General features: G+C 42.0%; 1 pseudogene; it reads right to left on the reverse strand.

The window, feature by feature from the left end:
• Nucleotides 1-1,704: 1,704 nt before the first annotated feature.
• On the reverse strand, nt 1,705-2,515 carry LOC101563157 (annotated as a pseudogene).
• Nucleotides 2,516-17,154: the final 14,639 nt, after the last annotated feature.

Here is a 17,154-nt window from a genome sequence, read left to right on the forward strand (position 1 = left end):
AATTTGGGAAAATATATTTGAAACGTACAAATTTCTGTTAAAATATTATTATTATATATTTACATCACAGGGTACATTTTTAGGAAAGACAGAGCAAGTGCACCGAGTTCTGGTGCTGAATATAGCTATTGCAGGGAGACAGCTTATGACATCTATTCACTCCTGTGGGCTGCCCTTAACTCGGGTTGTCAGTTGATAGCACAGGCTCCTCTACACAGCCTCCAGGTCTCTCCCCTGCACACAGGCTGCTCTCAGTGTCCCTACAAGGACACTCTCCTAGAAGTTTTCACTTAACCTCATATAGGAAAAGATGTTGTATTCCTTCCAGAACTGTGTAAGGGTTAAATCTGTGTCTGAGAACATCCGGAAGCACAAGCAGCCAGCATTCGGGTCATAACTCACAAATTTGATTGTGAATTAAAAACTAAAATTCCATTGGCAGCCCAAGTTGTTTGCGTGGTAGGCCAGTGCTAACTGTGGGGTCCAGATGTGATGTACGGATCGAATATTTATTGCATTACTCAAAAAATAAGTAGAGCAGGGAGTCGAGGACAAGTGCTCTATTGTTAATACTGAGCTGGCGATGAGTTTTCATTCTGTTTTTTGAGTTTTCATTCTAAGTCTTTCTCAGGTCATCTGCCCTAAACTTAAAACACTCTGAAACACAGGAGTAATCAAGGTAGTGCACAGGGAAGCTCCTAGAAGTCCACTAATCAGATTTTTATTTTACTGTCTTTCTTCACACAGGGTTTCACTATGCAGTTCAGGCTGAACTCACTTTGTAGCCCAGGCTGGCCTTGAACTCACAGTGATCCTCTACCTCAGCCTCCCAAGTTCTGGGAGTACAGGTGTGAACCACGATGCCCAGATCAGAGTGGGTTTTTTTTATTTTTTTTTTAAATTTTTTTTTTATTTTAACATTTAGTGTGTGTGTGTGTGTGTGTGTGTGTGTGTGTGTGTGTGTGTGCCCAGCTCAGCCCACCAGGGGGCGCGGCTGGCTGGCATGTGGTGCTGGAGGATCGAACCACGGTCCCTGTGCTTTGCCAAGCTTGTTCCAAGTAGGTGCTTTAGACCACTGAGCCATCTCTCCAGCCCCCCCAGATCAGAGTGTTAATGAGAGCATTGAGAGGGGAACCAAGAATGCAGAACTCCTCACTCCTCCTCTGTCTTTTTGCCCCTCCAGTCTCTCCTGGTCCAATCATTAGGACTTCAGTTGCCATGGTGACTGTGCCATGGTGACTGCCATGGTGACTGTTGCCATGGTATTCTGTGAGCTCACAGAATACAATCTAATGGTAGGAGTCTGTCTCTCTCTCTTCACTTATATATGTGTGTGTGTGTGCATGTATGTGTGTGCATTGAACAAAAGACCTCTATGACATGTTTAGCAATGTACACTGCCACTGATATATATATATATATATATATATATATATATATATATTCCAATGGGAAACAGGAAATACTGGGAAATTGTAGTACAAAGAGGATACTGAGAAGAACTCATAGAATTCTTTTTTGCAGAGTATCCTTTTTTTAATCTTGGCAGGGTCTCCCTTGCACACATGTACTCTTGGTTTCAGATCTTGTTGAAAGCTGCAATGTTGGGCCAGGGAGATGGCTTAGTGGAATAAGCACCTCCCTGGCAAGTACAAGGGCCTAAGTTCAATCCCCAGTTCCACCAAAAAAAAAAAAAGAAAGAAAAAAGAAAGCTGTAATGTCCACATTCTGCACATGCTCCTCACACTTGGTGACCTCCTCTTCCAGCAAGTTGGTGCCCACCTTGTTGTCCTCCACCACACTCTAGATCTGCCGTAACCCGCAGGGACACTAGAAGCACCCTAGAGCAGCCCATCCACTGGGTAGAGTGCACACAGGCCTCCAGGTTGGCCATGTCAGTTCATCATCCCAAGTTTTGACATCCAGGAGGATGGAGGACTTGGCTCCTGGTGCGGGCTTCTTGGATTTTTTTTCTGCATACTGCCTTAGCCTCTCCTCCCACAGCCAGGTCGTCTCCTTGTCCCCCTACTCATCACTGCCAAACAAGTCAATGTCATTGTCCTCATTGTCCTCCCCTGCTGGTGTGGCCACCTTGACTGGGGGCTCCACTTGGTACATGGGAGCCACATGCTAGGGCTGTGGGGCTGTGGCTCGATGGGTGGGTGAGCTTTTCTCAAGGGTGTTCAGCCAGTCCTCCAGTCTAGAGATGGCCTGCTGCAGATCCTGCACCGCACTTCTCCGGTTCTGGTTCTCCACTTCCAGGCTGGCAATCTGGACAACAAGCTCACTGTGGTCTCCACCAAGCCCACTGGAGACCCCAGGGCCAGAGCTTCCAGACAGGGATTTCTGGATGTTCTCTCTGGCTCTTGCAGTGTCACAAAGGATCACACTGGCACCATTTTGGCAGGAGGCACCAGCCACAGGCCATCATCTGCTCATAGAATTTCCTTTCTGCATCATCATACTTGAACTTGTTGAACCAGATTTTCTCATGCAGTAGGAAATTGGTGGCCATTTTTATACCAGCCAAGGACACAACAACCCAGAAGAACCTACAGCATGGGACTCGTGGAATTCTTTATAAACTAAAAGCTTTACAATCTCTACAGCCACACTTGTGTCGATCTCATCTGTGTTAAATCAAATATTGAGGTGCCAAGGAGATGGCTCAGTGGAATAAGCACTTACCTGGCAAGTGCAAGGGCCTGAGTTCAATCCCTGGTTGTGCCAAAAAAAAAAAAAAAAACAATCAAATATTGGACTAACAAGGTCCTAGACTTAACACTGGGTATTGTGAAAAATCATAAAGTATATGATTTGGACTTTGTTACTGTACCCTGAAGACAGCCATTGCGTATACAGAAGTAAGTTGGGGTAGGTGCTGCGGAGAAAGTCTATTGAGGAAACACAAACTAAAGGAACCCTTCTCCACTGTTGGTGGGAGTGTACACTGGTGCAACCACTGTGGAAACCAGCGTGGAAATTCCTCAGAAAACTAGGAGTAGAGGTCCCATTCGACCCAGCTACTCTTCTAGGTATTTTTCCAGAAGAATTAAAAACATCATACCACAATCATACATGTGCACTCATGTTTATAGCAGCACAGTTTGTCATAGCTAAATCTTGGAAACAAAATGCTCATCAACTGAGGAATGGATAAAATAGACGTGATCTCTTTATATGAAATTCTACTCAGCCATAAAAGGATAAACTTGAAACATTTATGGATAAATAGATGCAACTTGAGGTCATACTTATAAGGAAATAAACTAGACTCACAAGTGTAAAGACAGTACTGTCTCCATGGTATGAGAAACTGAAAGGGTAAATGAGGACTAAATGCACAGTGGGTGTTGTGAAGTGAGAGGAAATTGTTCAAAAAGAAAGGAAGCAGGAGAAAGGGGAGGAGGAGGAATGGAAAAGGAAAGAACAAAATACGAGACAGTTATACAACTAGTTTCTCTTAATTCATTGAAAAGAAAGGGTTAAAAAAGGGCTGTGTTAATATAGTTTAGAGAATTTGTAATACCCATATTTTGGGATCCTGGGAACATATCTGGCAGCTGTTTTCAGACAATTATGAAATTTAACCTTGTACTTTTTCTTAAAAACAAAAGTGACATTTTATACATAAGCATAGACTCAAAGCTTTACAAGTCAGCACATATTAAAGGTGTTATATGGGAAAAGAAAAATTTGAGAATCAAGAGAAAACTTGGACAAAATATAAAAGTAACCTATTTATTTTATTTTATTTTTTGCGGTACCGGGGGTTGAATTCAGAACCCTGAGCTTGCCAAGCAAGCGCCTATTCTACTGAGTTATCTTCCCGATTCCAATTTTTTAAAAGACATTAAAATCCAGTATGATTAATGTAAGTATTTCAGACATTTAAAAACACGAAGTGAAAATCACTAATATTTAAAGGGATGGTGCCTGGGAGATGGCTCAGTAGAATAAGTGCTTTCCTGACAAGCACAAGGGCTTGATTTCACTCCCCGGTTCCACCCCCCCCAAAAAAAAATAAATAAAATAAAAACTTTATTTAAAAAAGAGATGGGTATAAAATTATGGTTTCAGGCTAGTGTTTTTATAAAATGCGAACCGGTGTTGCTGAAACACACAGTACGGGGGGGGGGGCGGTATTCTGCGCATAAAATCCATTACCCATTTCGATATGAAAACAACTTGAGGGGCTGGGGAGTTAGCTCAGTAGAGTAAGTGCTTGCCTGGCAAGCTCAAGGGCCTGAGTTCAATCCCCAGTTCCCCCCCTAAAAAAAAAAAACAAAAACAAAAACAAAACTTGAGAGAGCAATAACAAAAGGACAGGCAGCCCATGGATGAAACTTTTTTATAGTAGATTACAACTCGACTGATAGGAATCTCCAGGGGCAGATACAAGGGCTCAGAGAAGATCTCAGCGCCAAAAGTAAACCAGGAGGGCGGGGGGAGCTGCGCCGCGCGCGTTCCGGGTGCGCAGGGAGACTGGCCCCTGCAGGCCGCCGTCTGACCCGCGCGCACGTCACGCGCCTCCGTGCGCCGCGGGCGTCTTCGCCGCGCAGAAAGATGGCGCACTTCCTGCGGTGTGCGTTGGGGATCCGGCCGCGGCGCTTGGTGCCGCGCGGGCTGCACAGGCGGGAGCAACACGCCGGAGTAACACGCGTCATTGAAAATCTAGCCGAAGAGATGCTAGTCATTTTATTATCTGTAGTGCGACTGGAGAAAAAAGTGTTTTTAAGTCAACACACCCAGGAACACCTGCTCATGGTTGAACATCCCATTCTGTGGCGTCAACCGAACAAGTTCCACAAAAATGAAATATGAGCACTTTCCAGGGAAGCGCTAATCCTACTGAGCCATCTCCCCGGCCCCCAGAAAATCAACTTTCAAATTTTTCTTTTTTCTTTTTTGTTTGTAGTTCGGGCTGGGCTTGAACTCGCAGCTCGTCCCGAGGGCTGGGACTGCAGGTGTGCGCCGCCGCGCCCCGCCTCAGTAGGCACAGGCCGCCTTCCCTGTGTCTTTCCGTGGAATCATGAACTACATTTTCTTAGCATTAATTATTATGTTTGTTTTGAAATAAAATTTGAAAACATCTTGCCCAAAATTCACAGTTAACTTCGTTCCCTTCCATGGCCATCTCACCCCCAACCCCGCCCGCAGCACTTAATTAAATTGGTCATTAGGCCTCCGTTTTGCTGCATGCTAGATGGCGCTGTGTATGCAGGGGCCTCTGGCTCTTGGGACGCATAGTGTGGCAGGAATTTCTGCTATACGAATTTAAGCAATGAAAAAAACCTGTGATGGAGCTTCATCGTTGCCTTCTACAAAGGAGAGATTATGGTCTGACTCAGTATCCTACACAAGGCTATGTAACTAGACCAAAAGATAGTTCTACTTCGATGATTCTAACATTTTTTGCAGCAACTTTTCTTCGATCTTAGCCATCTGACATTTTCCTTAACCAATACTTTTCCTTTTTTGTATAGCATCTGCCCATCAAATTCATTTTTTCTTCAAGTATACAAGACTCGTTCTTGGGGGCCTGCCTCTTAGCTCAGTTCTTTAAGTGGCTGCTTCAACCAAGCAGTCAGGCTCAGGTTGCTGTGGTTCGATCCCCTCAATTCAAGCCAGCCAAGCCTGCCCTCTGAAGGCATTCAGAGCAAGACTCATTCTGATGCTACAATTTTACCAGCTATGTTTTTTTTTATTTAAGCAGGCTCCTACAGTTATTTTATGCAACTGAAAATGTATAAAACCTGAACATATAGAAAGGGAATGAAATACCTCATGCACTCTTGTGTGAAACGTCATTTGTTTTAGATGTCCTGGTTTGTAGCTGAAGGAATACTCATTCTTTGTCATCCCTAGTTTCAATTTGCCAAATCTTCAGCTATTTATTGGCCACACATTGCATCCAAAAATTATTCCAGGGCTGGGGAGATAGCTTAGTAGAATAAGCACCTGCCTGGCAAGTGCAGGGTCCTGAGTTCAGTCCCTGGTACCACAGGAAAAGAGAGAGAGAGAGAGAGAGAGAGAGAGAGAGAGAGAGAGAGAGACAGAGACACAGACAGACAGACACAGACAAGAAAGACTGAAAAAGAAAAAGAAAATATTAGAGGGGAACTACCCGCTTAGCCCCCCCCCCCAGGAGCTTTCTTTTTCTCAATAAATATATTCTGCTCATAACCTCCGTTTGTTCCTAAAATTCTTTGGTTTTAGAGAACACGAATTTGTGTGGGTCAGGTCGGGAGATCATTTTTCCCTATGTCATTTGGAGGTTCCCTATCCATAGCTTTGTCCCACCTCTTGCCCACCTCAGCGAGTTCCCATTCTCTCCACCTTAGCCCCACATGGTTTTACACTAAAAAAGTCCCAGGAAGAGACAGCTTCCCGGGGAACTACCTGCTCGGGCCCCCCTCCTGTCCCTCTCTTAGACAGGAGCTTTCTTTCTCTCAATAATTATATTCTGCTCATTAAAAAAAAGAAAAAGAAATGTTAAGGGAAGAAAGAAAATGTTTCCTCCAAGGAACTTCCAGTGTCCATTTAAATGCACTTTGCATGGCCATTTGCATGCTTATTTTCACTTTCACAGAGTAAGACCCATTCCCCAAAGTAGTTCTAACTGATTTTATCTCATGGTGTTAAACACAACTTACATGCATTTGTTCTAGCACAAAGCTACATCCGTAGCCCTTAAATCTGACCTGTATTGCCTATTTGATAAAATCTATGATCAGCTGAAGTCTTTTTTTTTTTTTTTCAGAACTGGGAATTGAACTCAGGCTCTTAAATTCATCAAATTCATTTTTTGCCAGGCAAGCACTTATTCTACTGAACCATCTCCCCGGCCCTCAGCTGAAGTTTTTTTTTTTTGTTTTTGCGGAACTGGGGATTGAACTCAGGTCCTTGCACTTGCCAGGGAAGCGCTTACTCCACTGAGCCATCTCCCCAGCCCCACATCAGCTGAAGTCTTAAATAGAAATAAATTTGTTTTTCTGTGTATTTAGACACCCCATATGCATAAGACATGGTTGCCACTTAGTTTTCTTAGCTTGAAAAACAATGTGTAAATATTACTGTTATAAACAAACAATATATATATATATATATATATATATATAACCATGTCATGTCTTACAAATGTATGTATTTGCTACAATCCCTAATGAATAGAATATACCTAATAAATTCCCTACATGGAAAGTTAAATTCTCAAATTTATATGAGAAAGAAGGGTGTTTGGATTTTCTTTTTTGGGGGGCTGGTAAAGTAGGGTGTTTAGAATGGAGTAACCAATTTTTTTTTCGGAACTGGGATTGAACTCAGACCCTTGCACTTGTCAGGAAGCCCTTATTCTACTGAGCCATCTCCCCAGCCCCAATAAATAGACATTTATATAACAAGAACAATGTAGCTTTTAAAAGTATGCTTGGGGCTGTGGAGATGGCTCAATAGAATAAGCGCTTCCCTGGCAAGCGCGAGGACCTGAGTTCAATCTCTGCTTCTGCCAAAAAAAAAGTATGCTTAAATTTATCTGATCAGCAGAATTTTAATATGCCAAAGAATTACAGGGGAATAATAGCTGTTACAACAAATGATTATAGAATTACTGAGTACCCACATAACTAAACATAAAAACAAACAAACTTGCTATAGTAAAAGATTTATTATTGTGTCAAATCTGAAGACACAAAACTTCTAAGTAAAGCATAAAAGTGCAGTTTTCAGAGCATGGGCTATAAAACTATCTCACAGACAGGAAATGTTACAAACCACAAAAAGCTGGGGAGATAGCTCAGCAGTATAAGTGCCTGGGTGGCAAGCACAAAGTCCTAAGTTCAATACTTGGTACCGCAAAACAACAACAACAACAAAACAACCAGATAAATTGTATTTAAAGTATGTTTGTTTTAGTTTTTTATGGTGGAACGGGGGATTGAACTCAGGCCTTGGCCTAAATAAATTGTATGTAATCAAAATAAAACATACAGGCCAGGGAGATGGCTCAGTAAAATAATCACTTCCCTGGCAAGCGCAAGGGCCTGAGTTCAATCCCTGGTTCCGCAAAAAAGAAAATAAGATAGGCCAGCCAAATAGCTCAGTGGATGAAAGCGCCTGCAAACAGGAGCAGGGGCCAGGGATTCAATCCCCAGGGCTGCCATGCTGGTCCTGCCCCGGGGCTCACTGAAATGGCAATTGAGACTGGGCGTGGTGGTGTGTGCCTGTAATCTCAGCATTTGGGAGGCTGTAAACAGGCGGATCACTATGACTCAGGTTTAGTAGTGGGACCCTGAATACCCTGTAGACCCTTTCCTAAAATACAAAGAGAAAAAGAAAAAAAGAAAAAGAAAATTAGAGATGTTGCATGCTTAGAGAAAATATTTCCCAGATATAACTGATAGGGTTATTTTATTAAGCACTTATACTTATGAACAAGATGTTAACGCAGCATTACACAGGAGAAGAATGACTATTTATTTTTGGTACTGGAAATCAAACAGAAAGATGGGAGACAGCTTAGGCAAGCACAGGGACCAGGGTTCGAGCCCTGGCACCCCATTCCATGCAGGCCCTGCCTGCTGCACCTGCCACCAAGACTGGGTATGGTGGCACATGCCTGTAATGCCAGTACTGGGGAGGCTCAAAACAGGAGGATCACTATGAGTCTGAGCTGCATGGTGAGACCCTATACCAAATACACACTAAAAAAATAATTTCAAAAAATGAAAATGTAGGTCAGGGAGATGGTTCAGTAGGATAAGCGCTTGAATGGCAAACGCAAGGATCTGAGTTCAATCCCTGGTTCCGCAAAAAAAAAAAAAAAGTATAAGAAATTGGTCAGCAGTGTGGGGAATCATCTATGCTTGGACCAGGGAAAATGCTTGTCTAAACTGCATCAAATCCTGAGTTCATCTTTTTTTTTTTTTTTGTGGAACTGGGGATTGGACTCAGGCCCTTGTGCTTGCCAGGAAAGTGCTTATTCCACCGAGCCATCTCCCCAGCCCCCCTGAGTTCATCATTTTGGAAAAAATTAAATCACTGGTCTCACATATACATCTGTAGTATGTATTGAGAAATGTGGAAGTCATTTGCATATATATAACAAGATTTATGGGCTGGGGAGATGGCTCAGTAAAATAACCGCTTGCCTGGCAAGTGTAAGGGCCTGAGTTCAATCCCCGGTTCCACCAAAAAAAAAAGATTTATTTCTAGAATAACCATTCAATTCTATTGATCCATACATATGACTATTAAAAAGAACTATGTTGCTTTACTTTCCATAGTTTTCTAAGTTTTAGAATTGGGAGTATGAAAATTCCTCCTTTATTTGGTTGTTCAAAGTCAATGAGGTTTAAAAATAAGTTTAGATTTCAATATTTCCTTTGATACTGAGAAAGATTTTTTCCTTGAACACTCTAGCAGAGTACTTCTGAACTCCCTTGTAAACTATTTTAACTTTAAGAGCATAAAACCTACAGACTTTCTAATTTCTTTGACTCAATCCTCTCCTCCCTTGTTAAAGTACTTAGCCAAGTGCTAACAGTTACTAATGGCTCAAGATTGCAACTCTGGAATGCTTCAAGGTTGCCAAAAGGCTTTGTTATTGCCCCCAACTCCTAAGTGTGGCCCTCACCCCAAGCCTTCCTTGGGGAACTGACGATTGTGAATCTTTCCTCTGTTCTTTTAGATGCATATGTTTTCCTTTTAACTCTAGTATCTTTCTCAAGGGCTTGAAAGGCATTCCTTTGAAATGTAATCAACAGTGAGACTGGGACTGTTTCCCAGTGTCTGGGGAGATAAGGTCCTGTCTTCCTTAATCGGATACCTGCAGACGCAGCTGGCCAAACCACTTTTACTTCGACCAACTCATTGTAAGTTCACACTTTTCTGTTTCTGTTAAAGACCGTGTTCCACCTCTTATATGCCTACCCCTTTATTCTTTTAGAAAGCCATTCATGTTTGTGCAAATCAAAATTGAATTCAGCTCACACTTAAGAACAATGGTCCAAATCCCATTGCATTCACTCGCCTTTTGTCCGTTTTGCGGTCCACTTTCGTGAGGCCCTGGTTTTGACCTGCCTCCTCTTTTCTAGTATGCTTCTTTTAAAATGTAATTCACCACCATACAAAGAAGGCTGAATTTAGTCTTACTGAGTCTTTCTTCCTATTATGATTGTCATTTACTATTTAAAATCTGTCCTTGCCTCTTCAACTAGTTCATCCCTGGCTTTAAAAACAAAAAATCTTTAGGGCCTGAGTTCAATCCCCAGTTCTGAAAAAAAAGTTTTTTTTGACAATACCATGTCAAAAAATCATCATTTTGTACCATGTCAAAAAATCATCATCTAGTAAAGTTTTTATGAAATAAAGCACTTCGTTCTGATATTTTACTCTAAAATGTTTGCATTTCAGGGGTGAGGGGATAGAGTAGCTGTATAGTCTACATACAAAGCTTTTTTTTTTGGCGCAACCGGGGATTGAACTCAGTCTTTTTTCTGTTTGCCAGGGAAGCACTTATTCCACTGAGCCATCTCCCCGGCCCCCCTACAATGCTTTTTTAAAAAAATGTATTTAGTGCAGGGTCTACAGGGTCTGTAGGGTCTACAGATCGCACTCATAGTAATTCTTCTGTTTTCAGACAACACTTTTTTTAAAAAAAAAATTACAAGTATACAAAAAGAAAAATAAAAGGGGGTCGGGGTTGGGGCCGGGGAGATGGCTCAGTAGAATAAGCACTTCCCTGGCAAGCGGAAGGGCCTGAGTTCAATCCTGGGTTCCGCAAAACAAAAAAAAGAAGAAAAGGGGGGGTCGGGGAGATGGCTCAGTAAAATAAGCTCTTGCCTGGCAAGTGCAAGGGTCTGAGTTCAATCCCTGGTTCTGCAAAAAAAAAAAAAAAAAAAGAAAAGAAAAGAAAAGAAAGAAAGAAAAAAACAAAGGAACAACAAAAACTATTTAAAAACCTGGCACTTCAATCAGCTGACTTTGGAGGTTGTCTCTTACTATCTCTGGCCTAAGCCTGCTGCTATTTGTAAGCAAAGTAAGTAAATTTGGTAGTACAGTGTCACTTATAGCCATGGTTAATAATCAAGAATTAATTTTAGGGTGGCATTCAGATAATACCCTGATGAAGTAGAAGAAAATTCATATTAGAATTATAAAGCAAGGAGGGAAAAGTTAACATTTCATACCCTACATTCCTCAGCAGGTCTAGGTGTTGGTAATGTGTTTTAACATGATAGAGTAAGATTTGAGGAGTATTTTTTTTTTGTGGTACTGGGGATTGAACTCAGGACCCTGCACTTGCCAGGCAAATGCTTGTTCTACTGAGCTATCTCCCTGGCCCCAAGATTTGAGGAGTATGACCAGCACGGTGACCTTGACACAACACTAGTGTTTAGTGGACAATTGTCAACTGTTAGGCCACCAGAGGACAAAAAATGTGTGTGATGGTTGTTTCTCTCAGAAGAGGGGTGAAAACAGGATTTCTGAAGGCATGGTGGTGGTTTTGTATTTATACTCCAAGACTAATTGGTGCTTTAAGATTATAAACTTATTTACCATTTGTTTCTTATGTAAACAAGTTATGTTCTTAGAACACATCTTTGACTTATATTTTCTAGTTTAGAACAATACTTGAAACAAAATAACTGCTCAGTATTACTTGAAATTGAAATTCCTCTTGTGTCTTCTGTATATTTTAACATCCAGGAAGGATTCTTTGCCAAACCAAATTTTAGTCAATTTACTGTCCTCTAGGACCATCTGTGTACTTATGCAATCCAGTTCTAGAGAGAGGACCCCATATCTGCTGTTCTCCACTGTCCCCTTGTGTGGGGATCAGGCTGTAGAAAGCCCTCCTACTTGTTGCTGAGAAGGACCACTGCACCTTTCTCAGCAGGACTCTTCCCTAAGAATCTGGTTCTGTCAGTTTAGGAGGGATTTCTGGCACTTTCTCCACAGATCTCCTCTGCTGATCCTTGGCTTTAACTTCTAACTTGTGTCTTATTTTTATTTTTATTTTTTTGAGGAACCTGGGATTGAACTCAAGCCCTTGCGCTTGCCAGGGAAGCGCTTATTCCACTGAACCATCTCCCCAGCCCCTAACTTGTGTCTTTATGCTAAGCCCAATCTTGCTCTTCCACTGGAAACCTCATTTTCATTATACAATAATCTGAATTTTTCAAAGATTTATATATCAGCTAAAACTCAATTTCAGTGAAAAATAAATGTACCAAAAGTGATATTAGAGGGGCCGGGGAGATGGCTCAGTAGAATAAGCACTTGCCTGGTAAGCACAAGGGCCTGAGTTCAATCTCCGGTTCCACAAAAAAAAAGAAAAAAAAAGAAACAAGCAAACAAACAAACAAACAAAACACTAAAAGAAGTCTCAATCTTCACCAGTGTTCTATAGTTGCCTGTTCTTTTCAGAGTACAATGATTAAATACAATGAATTTTGCAAAGGAAAGTTCCTGCTTAGCATTTAGACAGTTTGTCCTGCAAGGTAAAAAATCCCTCAGTCACTCAATTCTTATGGCAAAAACATAATTCTTACTAGAATCGTTGGAAAGAACTTGGAGCAAGAATTCAGAAATGATGGAAACCACACTTGTATTTGCTAAGGGATCACCAACGATTTTTTTTAAATTTTATTTATTTAATTGTGTGTGTGTGTGTGTGTGTGTGTGTGTGTGTGGCCAGCTCAGCCCACCAGGGGGCGGGGCTGGCTGGCATGTGGGGCTGGGGGATTGAACCGCGGTCCCTGTGCTTTGCTAAGCTTGTTCTAAGTAGGTGCTTTAGACCACTGAGCCATCTCACCAGCCTCGACGATTTTTATTATTTGAAATTCTATGTCCTTAAGGGGAAAGCTGTTCCTCATTTCAGAGTGTAAAGGCTCTCCTGGGGCTATTCCTCTCACCGTGAATTCACTTCTACCACATTCCCGCCACTTTTGAGCAGCACTGTAAGAGCAAGTGAGAGGCCTAGATAAAAGCTGTCTCACGTATCCACCTAGAAATCCCGGCTTCCCTTATCAGAGGTCAAGCAGATACACAAGAGGCTGCTGAGCTATTCGTGCTCCAGTAAACCTTGTAAAGCTTTGTTAACCAACTTCTATCTTTTTTCAGAACCTTTACTGCAGCCTGCCGTGGGGTCCGGGTTTTGTTGGATGCTACATGGTGCTGTGGACGCAGAAGCAACTGATTTCACTTAAGGAGTGAAAGTAACTTGCTTTATTCCCTTCGGTACCAGGGATTGAACTCAGGACCTTGTGTTCGCAGGCAGGCCTTTATACCGCTGAGCTATATCCCCAGCCCAAAGCAACTTGTGATGGAGCAAAACTGCCTTCTTCCAAGGAGGAGAGTTTATGTTTTAATCCAGAGTCTTCTCCACAGAAGTCTAATCAAATAAAACAAACAACATAAAACAAAACACCTACCTTAGAAATTACAATTAGTGACACAATTTCTGCAATATATATATATATATATATATATATATATATATATATATATAGACTCAGTGACCCCACATAAAATAGTGGCATCTTAAGCTTGTACCTAGTGCACATTCCTTCTCAGACTTGGCACCTGGCTGTCTGGCTCCAGAACAAGGTGTGATCTGATCCTGGCTCCTATAGCCTAGAGCCCTGTGATACCAAGAAGATAAATGTTTTTTCAAAGACCCTCCTGCCTTGGGCCTGGGCCTGGTTTAAACAAAAACTTATCTTTCTCAAATTCTCTTCTGTAAATTCTCCCCTTGATTAAATTCCCTAAGGAAACACTGATCATCTACAAAGAACAGAGAGGCATTTTGCAATTCCAAAATTCCAAAGTAACTTCTAGGTAAAAAAGTTGCTATCCTAGTTTCCTTTGTGCTTATAAAGTGCATATAAATTTACACTAGGCATGGATGGCTTTATAGCACAGACTAATTTCTTCCTTGCTGGTATAATTCCTCCTTTATCAACCTCATGATAAATATGACCAGTGTTTCTGTACATCCTACCTGTTGCCTGCATCCTTTCCTCAAGGGTGCAGATAACCAGAACCAAGGAAGCAAGTGGCTGTTTTCTCCCTGTGTCAGCACGGGGCTCCCAGGCTTCTGGACTTCCTGGGAGCACTTCTGATACTGACTTAAATAGCTAACTCATGGTGTGGTGAGGTTAGAGCCCCACCCTCATCCATATTTTCTCCCCCTGTCTCTCTCTGGTTAACACTACAACCTTCACTTTCCTGTCTTTATTATAGGCTGCTGAAGCCTATGGACTTGAGGTTATTTTGCTGAATAAGAAGCTCCACGCTTCAGGTAAGAGAATTTACAGTCAGTATGGTGTCTCAGGCTGTTGAGTTTGTATTTACAGGCATCTATTCCTTTTTTGTTTTTGGCAGGACTGGGGATTGAACTCAGGACCCTGTGCTTGCCAGGCAAGTGCTTATTCTACTGAGCTATCTCTCTGGCCCCAGGCACCTATTCCTAGACTTTCATTTTTTATTGTTATCTCTTCTGCTACATTGTGGGGTAAGATTTCTTTTGGTTAAATGAATGTAATAATGTTAATAGATTTGCTAACTTTATGTTGATATTTCCAACTTCTGAATGCTTTTCCCTATGTATAGAGCATTGATTAAGTCTCATTTGTGTGTCAGTAAATTCAACTATTTCTGGGAAATTACTGTTAGGTCCTTCTCCTTGAAGATAGTCTATAGGAGAGTAAGTCAGTGTTGGTGAATCGGTGGAATGCATACTGCTGTCGGTTGATTCAAGGGAAGATCTGCTCTTCTATTTTGTGTTTTAATGTCTGAGGGTTTATTTTTCTAATCTAAAGCCTCAGTATTCTGGATCCTTTTTAGTGCAGGCAAGTTGGGATGAGTAAGTGGGTTTCAGTCATAGTTTGGTCATTGGGGTTCTAGAATTTTTCCCATTGCTGTGTGAGGTCTGTCAGCTTCGAAGAGGCAATGCGAGATGTTTGTTGGCTATAAGGAGAACCCAAAAGTCAGTAGTGGCATTGGGGTTGCTACAGGTTATGCCACTCAAGGCAGCCCTTAATTTTGTTCTCCTCTAAAACATCTGGATATGTCAACCTATTGAAATGGAGAATTAAAATGACAATGTAAAGAATCATGTAGATTATTTATTGAAATGCAGACAATTGGTAAAAAATGAGGTAACATATTTAGTGTGCATTAAACTGAAGAGGTAATGTTCTTCTTTCCTTATACTTGAATTCTTACGATGTTAAGATGGAATAAATCATCACAATATAATTTTGGTTTTGGCCAATAATGTGACCCCAAAAATATGCCAAATGGAAGTGACTTTACCACCTACCTCCTGACACTCTCCTCAACCCAGTTAAGCCACTGTGGGTGAGACTGACCAACATCCTATTTAGAGTCATATATGGTTAATTTCCAAGAGGCAATAGAAAAATATGGATTATAGTTATTTTCACAAATCTTCCTAGACCCTCAAAGGCCTCTAGAACTTTAGTTCTCGTGAACACATATCTGGAGGATCCACAAATCCCATAATTAACTTCTTTTTTTTATTGGAATAGATGGTCTTATTTATTTATTTATTTATTTATTTATTTGTGTGTGTGTGACCAGCTCAGCCCACCAGGGGGCGGGGCTGGCTGGCATGTGGCGCTGGGGGATTGAACCGCGGTCTCTGTGCTTTGCTAAGCTTGTTCTAAGTAGGTGCTTTAGACCACTGAGCCATTGCACCAGCCCATTAACTTCTTTTTAGAATCTCTGTATTTTCTTCTTTTTTAACAGTTATCAATAGCCAACTGTATGCATCATTGTTGAGTCAAACCACAGACAGGTGAAGATCTTGCATATTCCACCATCACAGCAGAGTGCACCCCTGGGAAGAATCCACTGAAGTACACCTTAGCTGAGTAAATACTTCACTTGCCCACTCTACTTTCCAACAGAGAACTACCTGCACCATGAACATTCTTCTTGTTGGGAGCTTCTATCACTTCTGCCCTCTGTTGCTTGTAGATGGTACAGGCTCCCTGGTAGTAACTATGAAGCCCTTAAAAAACTGAGGAATTCACTTGCCACCCCTGCTCAACAATGATTCACATTTTACTTCTGCTGGGATTTTTGTCATGAATTGTCCATAGTAAGGAAGTAAGGAAGAATCCAATTCCTTTCTTGTCTGGGCTAAGCAATATGCCCAGGAAGCAGGGCAGGAAGGCTGGGTGTGTGGGCCCCTGCCTGCTTCACACCTCTCTTTCTTCTCATGGTGGGTCTCACCACTGCAGGGCAGTGATTGGAGTAGACTGCAGCATTATATACATGAGGAGCAAGCTGAGTCCGTGCTGTTACGTACAGCCACTCTTTCTGACGTATCTCAGTGGCCCATCCATATGACTTTGGAAGGTGAGGGCCATGGGAAAAATTTTTCAAAGAATGTAAGTGATGCTGTCATTTAGAAATTTTCTGAGTCTTTTCTTTCAAGAAATTGGAGCCTCCCTGTGGCCATACATGATGTTCACCACCACAAAGATGGACATTTCCAAGTATGGGGTGAACATCTCTGGCTCACTCCCAGTATGGGACGCCTTCCAGGTAGCTCCTCTTTGTTGGGAACAGCACAAGCATTTACGCTCAGCCTGGCCCAACACTTCCAAATCCTTGGGCTGTATTCCTCTGAGTAATGTCAGCATAGGGTCATATTTGAAACAGAGGACTGGTCCTCAAGGCCTGATGTACTATGGGCTTCCCTGAATGGCACCCATTAATTCTGTGGTAGCAATCCATAGCCCTGGCTGCCTCCTGGCTGGATTGGCCGATGCACCTTGGGTTTTCTTTGGATGCCAGGGCGCTGGGTGGGAATTTTGGACCAATCTGGATACTTGTCTGTATTATAGCACAGAAGAACTCCCTATGTGTTTGATCCACATATTGTTCTGTTCTCTAATTCTGATCACTCTGTGGGATTAAGAGATTTTTTTTTAGGGGCTGGTGCGATGGCTCAGTGGTCTAAAGCACCTACTTAGAACAAGCTTAGCAAAGCACAGGGACCGCGATTCAATCCCCCAGCACCACATGCCAGCCAGCCCCGCCCCCTGGTGGGCTGAGCTGGACACACACACACACACACACACACACACACACACACACACACAAAAGAGATTTTTT

The sequence above is a fragment of the Octodon degus genome, unplaced genomic scaffold (assembly GCF_000260255.1).
Source record: "Octodon degus isolate 3935 unplaced genomic scaffold, OctDeg1.0 scaffold00002, whole genome shotgun sequence".
Taxonomy (NCBI): domain Eukaryota; kingdom Metazoa; phylum Chordata; class Mammalia; order Rodentia; family Octodontidae; genus Octodon; species Octodon degus.